This window comes from Amyelois transitella, chromosome W (assembly GCF_032362555.1).
Source record: "Amyelois transitella isolate CPQ chromosome W, ilAmyTran1.1, whole genome shotgun sequence".
Classification (NCBI taxonomy): Eukaryota; Metazoa; Arthropoda; class Insecta; order Lepidoptera; family Pyralidae; genus Amyelois; species Amyelois transitella.
The window spans coordinates 10,624,551-10,632,493 of NC_083536.1; the positions used below are offsets into that span (position 1 = coordinate 10,624,551).

Here is a 7,943-nt window from a genome sequence, read left to right on the forward strand (position 1 = left end):
GATGGCTCACAGGGATAAAGCGAAACGGCGATATAAGAGATGTCCGTCTGAACGTAATTTGCAATTTTACAAGATGCTTCGCAACCGGTGTACTCGCTCATGTCGTGACGCCAAGAGACGTTACTTCCACGAATCGCTTGTAAATCGAAGCCCTGCCGAGACGTGGAAATTTTTGAGGTCTGTTGGTGTGGGAAAATCCTCTTCTCCTACTTTCGCTCATTTTAACCTTAATGATCTCAATACACATTTCTCACGTCCCCCTGTAAGTTTAGATCCAACTATTAAATCTGCTACTCTCTCCAAATTATTAGATGTACCCACCCCCACTTATCCTGCCTTTGAATTTTCTGCAGTTCTTCAAGATGAGGTTACTAAAGCAATTCAGCATATTTCTTCTGATGCAGTGGGAAACGACTTGGTATGCTCCAAGATGATCAGTTTACTTTTACCCATACTACTACCAGTACTAACTCACATCTTTAATTATTCATTTTCATCGGGTATGTTTCCTTTAGCTTGGAAGCGGGCTAATGTTATACCATTGCCAAAAACTTCTAATCCCTCATCCTTCTCTGACCTTCGTCCTATATCTATTTTACCATACCTCTCTAAAGTTCTTGAACATCTTTCACACAACCAGTTTTCTTCATTTCTTTATAAAAATAATCTTATTAGCCCATTTCAATCTGGTTTCAGACCTGAACATAGCACAGCCACCGCTCTAATTAATGTAACGGACGACATCCGTTGGGCAATGGAAAACAAGTCACTCACTTTGATTGTGTTACTGGATTTCACTAGTGCATTTAATTCAATTGACTTTGACATTTTGTTGGGCGTACTGCGGTCAAATAATATCTCTCCCTCTTCCCTTTCATGGTTTGATTCATATCTTCGCGATCGATCACAGCTAGTCCGTGTTGGTGAGTCGGCTTCTGATTGGTGTAAACTTAGTGCTGGTGTTCCTCAGGGCGGTATACTCTCGCCGTTGCTATTTTCGGTATTCATGACATCAGTCTCTAAACTACTGACATGCAAATACCATCTTTTCGCTGATGATTTACAGATATATTGTCATTTTAATGAGAAAGACTCCTTGACAGCCATTGCGGAGATGAATGCTGAACTTGATCGGGTTTCTGAATGGGCGAAGTATTATGGTCTTTTGGTTAATCCTGTCAAATCTAAGGCTATGATAATTGGTAGTTATTATATGTGTAATCAAATCAACATTGATATATTGCCAAGCCTATACTATAATGGTTCTCCAATTGAATTTACCAAATCTGCAAGGAACCTTGGTCTTACTATAGATTCAAACCTAAACTGGTCGGCCCATATTAAGGAGGTTAGTCGTAAGATCTACTACTCATTTCATACTCTAAGATGCCTTCAATATTTCTTACCTTTTCAAACAAGGGTCTCTCTCATGCAAAGCCTGATTCTTCCAATTCTGGACTATGCTGATGCGTGCTATCTTGATGCCACAGAGGAGCTACTGGATAAATTGGAACGGTTACAAAACCTCTGTATTCGTTTCATATTTGGCTTAAGAAAATACGATCATGTCTCCATTTACCGCTCTAAGCTGAAATGGCTTCCCATTCGCTTTCGTAGAAATACTCGCATTCTCTGTCTTCTTTTTAATATTTTATTTAATCCCGCCTTTCCTTCCTATCTTAAAGAACGTTTCTCTTTCCGTCATTCGTCTAATTCTCCTTGCAGATCTCATTTGCGCACCATTCTTACTATTCCTACCCACAAGACTTCCTTCTACTCTTTTTCCTTCTCTGCTCATGCTGTACGACTGTGGAATTCCTTACCGCATGATATTCGCGATTCCCAAACTCTTACTTCATTCAAACGACGAGTTAAAGACTATTATCTCTCCAAATAGACTTATATTATATTATATTATATTATATTATATTATATTATATTATATTATATTATATTATATTATATTATATTATATTATATTATATTATATTATATTATATTATATTATATTATATTATATTATATTATATTATATTATATTATATTATATTATATTATATTATATTATAATTATATTATATATATATTGGTATGTTTATGTAGTTTATTACTGTCATTTATTTAATTGTTCCATGTTTAATTATGTAAGTATTAGCATGTATGTTTAGTTAAATATGTTAAACGTTATTTATGCACACGCCATACCGCTCCAAAATTAATCTCTCCTCTCATGGGTCTACTGGAAGAGATTTCTTTTGAAATAAGTAGCACCTTTGTACTAGAATTACTGTAATAAATGCTTCTGTATATAATTTTGTGTACATAAATAAATAAATAAATAAATAAATCTATATCAGAAACTTATGAACAATTTCTTCAAATAATCAGACAACACGGGGTTCAGTTCGACACAATAATTCAAGAACACAATGGGTCATTACTTAAAGCTAAATGTAAATTAATAGCTTACCCAACATCTATCGACTTAGATGAAGCCGTACCTTACTGTCAAGACATCATAAATGCCTCTACAAGTGAACCGAGTATCTGTGACATAGAACGCGAGTTACATACTTATTACTCCACATCCAATGATAACCATGTATTTACCCATTTATTCCTTAAGGTTAATCACTTTAATGAGATGACATATAAAGATATATTTAATCTTCTCCGTCAATATAGAGAAATGATTAAATACTGGTACCTAGAAGAAAAAGAATTCGCTATATCAGATTTCGTAGATCCCTTTACAAAATTATCTTATAATAAAATTTATAATATTTTATCATTCCTATTTCATAATACAAACATAAAAGTTAATATTTACCGTAACTCTATCCGATATCCGACCCCTGACGAAGTCAAGCGCATTCTTAAAGATAACCATGATTCTGCTCTCGCCGGTCACCCAGGCATATCACGCATGCTCGAGAGAATTAAAACTCAGTTCTGGTGGAAAAGTATGCGCCAGGACATAGAAGATTATGTTAAAAATTGCCGTTCTTGCCAAATTAATAAACCCCTAAGACATACAAACAGGGCGCCCCTATGATCATAACTTCTTCGGCATCTCGCCCCAATGAAAAACTATATCTTGATTTAGTCGGTCCACTTCCTGAAACTCACGAACATAAATTTAAATTCCTTCTTACGTTACAAGACGATTTAACTAAATATTCTCAAGCATACCCGATGCAATCCTGTTCCGCTGAAGAAACAGCCAAATTACTAGTTCTATTTATTTCCCATATGGGCCCTTCCCTAAATTAATAATTTCAGACCAAGGTACTAACTTTTGCTCCGACCTCTTTAAACAAATTGAGAAATTATTTAGTATCAAACATGTTTTTGCATCCCCATATCACCCTCAAACGTGTGGAGCCCTCGAAAGGAGTCACTCCACTCTAAAGGAGTATCTCAGGTCATACATTGGTGAAAACCAACATACTTGGGACCTCTACATCCCCAGTGCTATGATAGCTTATAATTCAAATGTACATAGTACTACAGGTTACTCACCCCTAGAGTTACTTTTCGGCTATAAACCATACTTACCCTCAAGTATAGACACACTCGATACGAATACTTACACAGATTATATTCGAGCTCTAAATCACCGTTTATACTACAGTCGTCAAAAAGCTCTTCAAAATATACAATCTTCAAAAGAAAAGTCAAAAAATTACTACGATTCTCATAAAAAACCTTTATCCTATAAAACAGGTGATATAGTATATGTCCGTTGTCATCATAAACAAAATAAGGCCCTATCTCCAGTGTGGAAGGGTCCATTCAAAATTATAAAACTTAATGGAAATCATTCGGTTACGCTGCTCATAAACCGTAAACACGTACGTCATCATTATGACGAAATCAAACTAGCTAGTGACGTCACGTCTTAGTATCAAGTAGCATAACGAAATGATACATATTATTTATTTCAGGTTGATGTTGCCGGTGACTATTACCTGCGAATACGTATCACCCGTAATCAACAGTCCTGGCCTTTATTTTGATAAGCTTTTAGATGTTAAGTTTACCAATAGTGATTGGAATATTTTAGCATACGTAGATATAAGCCATGTGCAACCCAACTTAGACAAAGTAGAGTTTTTATTTGAAAAACTTAACGTATTCTGTAATTCGATGACTCCTTCTAAAATACAGTCAGATTGCATTAATTCATTATCCGCTCTTAAAAATCAACACATTTTGAATGTAAATAAATTCTCTTCTGTAGCATATCTAGTAATAGATGGAAATCCCGGTACGCGCTTTAAAAGAGGTTTAATGGATTTCGGTGGCTCCCTGCTAAAGACTATTTTTGGTACATTAGATTCAGATGATGCAATTAAATTCTCACGGGCTATTGAAGATGTACAAACGGATGAAAAACGTCTCGCTCATCTTATGAAGGACAATATACACGTAATAAAGTCAACAATTTCATATTTTAATAATACCATGTCTAAAGTAGATGAGAACGAAAACCATATATTAAAAAAAATTTAGAAACTGTATCAAATAACAACGATAAACTAGAAATTAAATCTCAATTAAGCTCACTACTAAATTCATTACAGTCCATTATTACGACCTTGTCCTTCGATATAGAAGATGTAAACAATGCTATCCTTTTTGCAAAGCTAAACATTTTACACCCGACGGTACTCAGCCCGCATGAGCTGTACAATGAATTAGATAAACACAGAAATAGTCTTCCTAGCCATTACGAGCTCCCGACACCCTTAACTTTACAAAATATACATAATTTAATAGATATATCCAAACTAACATGTTTTTATCATATGAACAAAATTATATTTGTAATTAAGATTCCACTTGTACTACCACAAGCTTATGAATTGTATAAAATAATTCCGTTACCTGTTGCTTACGATATGTCGAAACCTGATACATTCGTCCTTGTTGAGCCGACGAGCTCTTACGTAGCAATAACAGCTGATCGCATGTTTTACTCACTGATAGGAGACATCGACAAGTGCAAGGTCATTAGTGAGAAATGCCACGTGTGCATATTAGTGAATGTGTTTTCAGTGATTGCGAATCCCACGGGTGAGACGACTCTTTTGAGTGATGTGGTCAGTAAACTTCCTGACATACATATGTGTAACGAAATTAATATATGGGTCAATAGATTTATTTCATAAGTTAACTTTTAATCGATGGATTTTTGTACAGTCTGAACCAGGGAAGTGCCACATAACTTGGGATGATAAAAATGTTAACTCTGATATTATTTTATTTGGAACTGGCATTTTAACTCTACCTAAGACATGTAAAGCATTTTATAAAACCTTACAGTTTACAGCCGTTGGCAAAACAGTCATCACTAATGTAACTAATACAATATCTAATTTTAACATCTTGCAAGATGATTGTTGTGAAAGATCTAGATTAAATAAAACGCTAGAACGATTACCGTATTCTAAGCTTAATAACTTAGATAATCTTGATTCCTTACTACATGCCAGCATCCATCTCAGCTCTTTCGAAGATGAAATTAATAAGCTTGAAAATCCATCTCACTTTGAAACTTATGGCACGCATTATCTATCCCTGAGTTTATTTAGTAGCACTTTAATTTTAATATACCTTTTGTATAAATGTCGCAAAAGATTATCTACATCTATGGAGTCTCCATGTTGCATCCAAATATTTAATCAATGCCATAGTAAAAATAACTCTACTCCACAAACCACGCAAACTACATTTCATAGATACTCTCTCAAATCCTCAGATAGAGATGTTACTGAAAACTTAGAAGAGGAAGTGCGCATGACACCTTCTCCTACCAAGAGGAATATACACAACTTTACAAGAAGCCACGATTCCTAGTTTATTAATATTTGGATGAATCATAAGACCATAAAATGTAATTTTATTAATGAATGTCCTTTTAAGGGTAGTTACTTTCTTTTATTGATTTGTTAGTTTTGTAATTTCTTTATTTTAATAATGTAACTTTGTTCTAGCGAAAATCCAATCTTTTCAAGTTATCTCTCATCACTTTAAGATGTGATGATCGATCTTAACGGGGGGGTTGTTATATCGAAATTAACATGATTAAAAATATAAAATAAAACTGCTGAGTTTCCTATTCCATTGACGTTAATGCAATAGGAAACCGAAGTGCAGATATTTTAATTATATTACTTTAGTTTGGATTGGACTTCCGCCGGGCAAACACTATAATTTCTATATCATTCAATATACTTTCTTTTTCAGTTTAATTAAATAGTTTTTTTTAAAAACCAAATTCCGACCCGCTCCGTAACAGAACCTCGCGTCCTCGTGCTCCAGCACTGGCTCCGCAAGATACTCCCGAAGGTGCTCGACGACGCTGTCGTGGTGGGCCTGGTCCACGATCGGGTTCGGCGTGAACTGACGCTCCAGATGCTCGACGAAGATCTCAGCTCGGTCCTCAGCTTTGAATCGTGGGAGTCCATCGGCTACCAGCAGCGGTCGGATGAGTTGTGGCACGCCCGACAACCGCCGACAGATGCGGTGAACGGAGGGGATATAACCGCCTACCGATACGAGGTGGTTTTCCCACGATCTGGTCCACAGCAGCCCGATGAAGGCGTCGTCCTCGTTGGCAGATCCTTGTGGAGTTCCACGCTGTGTGCTTCGCGTTGAAGTCGCCAGCCACAAGCGTTGGCGTGGTGGTGTCGAGAAGCGACCAGAGCTCGTTGGTTTTGAGCCTGGTCGACGGCGAACAGCCGCAGCGGCATGTATGTGGCGAACAGCCGCAGCTCGCGGCCGACGACACTGACGAGCACGCCCAGGGCGTACATCGTCTGAAACTCCACGTGGAGGATGGACTGATGCCGTGGTGGTTTTCGTGGGGCACCTCGACCATTTGAGGAGGGAAGAGTTCACCTTCCTCCTCGGCGTTCCCATGTCGACGGGGGGAGGGTGATGACTCCCCACCTGGCGAGATCCAGGGCAGATAAGTCGGCCACCGATGGGGCGATCCCTCGCGGCGGAAGCGGCGGTTGGGCGAGCTGCGGTGGCAGCGGCGAAGGCGGTAGTGAGGATTAAGAAAGTGGGCGCGGTCGTCACCGCACCGGCGTTGGTGCGCGCTGCGATGGCGGCGGTGGCGACAAAAGCGGTGGCGGCGACGACAGCGGCGGCGGAGACGACGGAGACGGCGGCGGCGAGCGCGTGCAGTGCACCCGTCGGCATAGCATAACGCCGCTGGTGGCGTCTGCGACAAGGCGGCGTTGTTGGGGGAAGAGTGCCACACCTTTCCCCTCGCGGGAGGGGGGCTCCATTTCGGAGCCCGGAGGATGTACGGGAGGAGAGTCGCTCCCGAGCAGCCGAAGTCTCCTTTTCGCTGGTGAGCCCCGCTTGTTTGAGGCCAGCTACTAAGGGGAAGCGAGCAAATCAATGCCGCGATCCTGGCAGAGGTTCTTGCTGGGAGCTTTCCCTTCCTACGCTGTGAACGAACTTACACAACTGGTGCAAGAACTGCTCGTACTCAAATGGATTCACGACTGGCAGTTCTTCCTAAATTACGAGTTTGTTATGATTCGAATTATGATAAATTATGTCGTAGGCGTCATACCCTCCCTCTTGACATTAGACGTAGGATTGCTGATGTTTCTGTGTTGGTTAAAATTGCTCAAAGTTCATTCGATAGTTTGTTGGCCTAGTTTGCTGGCGAAAATACAACTAAAAATAAGTAATAGGTCCGCTCGAGTCCCTTCACTGCTTTTTTTTCCCACCAGCTTGACCAACTATAGGCAAAACTCTTTCTTTATTAGATCAGCTAAGGAATTGAACAAGCTGGTTGTCTCCTCGGAGCTCGACCTTTTCAATTCAACACCCATTCGTTTTAAAAATTTTGTAACCAAGTGTTGGTCTGACGGTTCTCATTCTGTCAATAATAATTAGACGCTAACTGGTACCTAGCA

General features: G+C 39.0%; 1 pseudogene; it reads left to right on the top strand.

The window, feature by feature from the left end:
* The first annotated feature begins 362 nt into the window (after positions 1-362).
* Positions 363-5,862, top strand: LOC132904191 (uncharacterized; annotated as a pseudogene).
* The last annotated feature ends 2,081 nt before the right edge of the window (positions 5,863-7,943 follow it).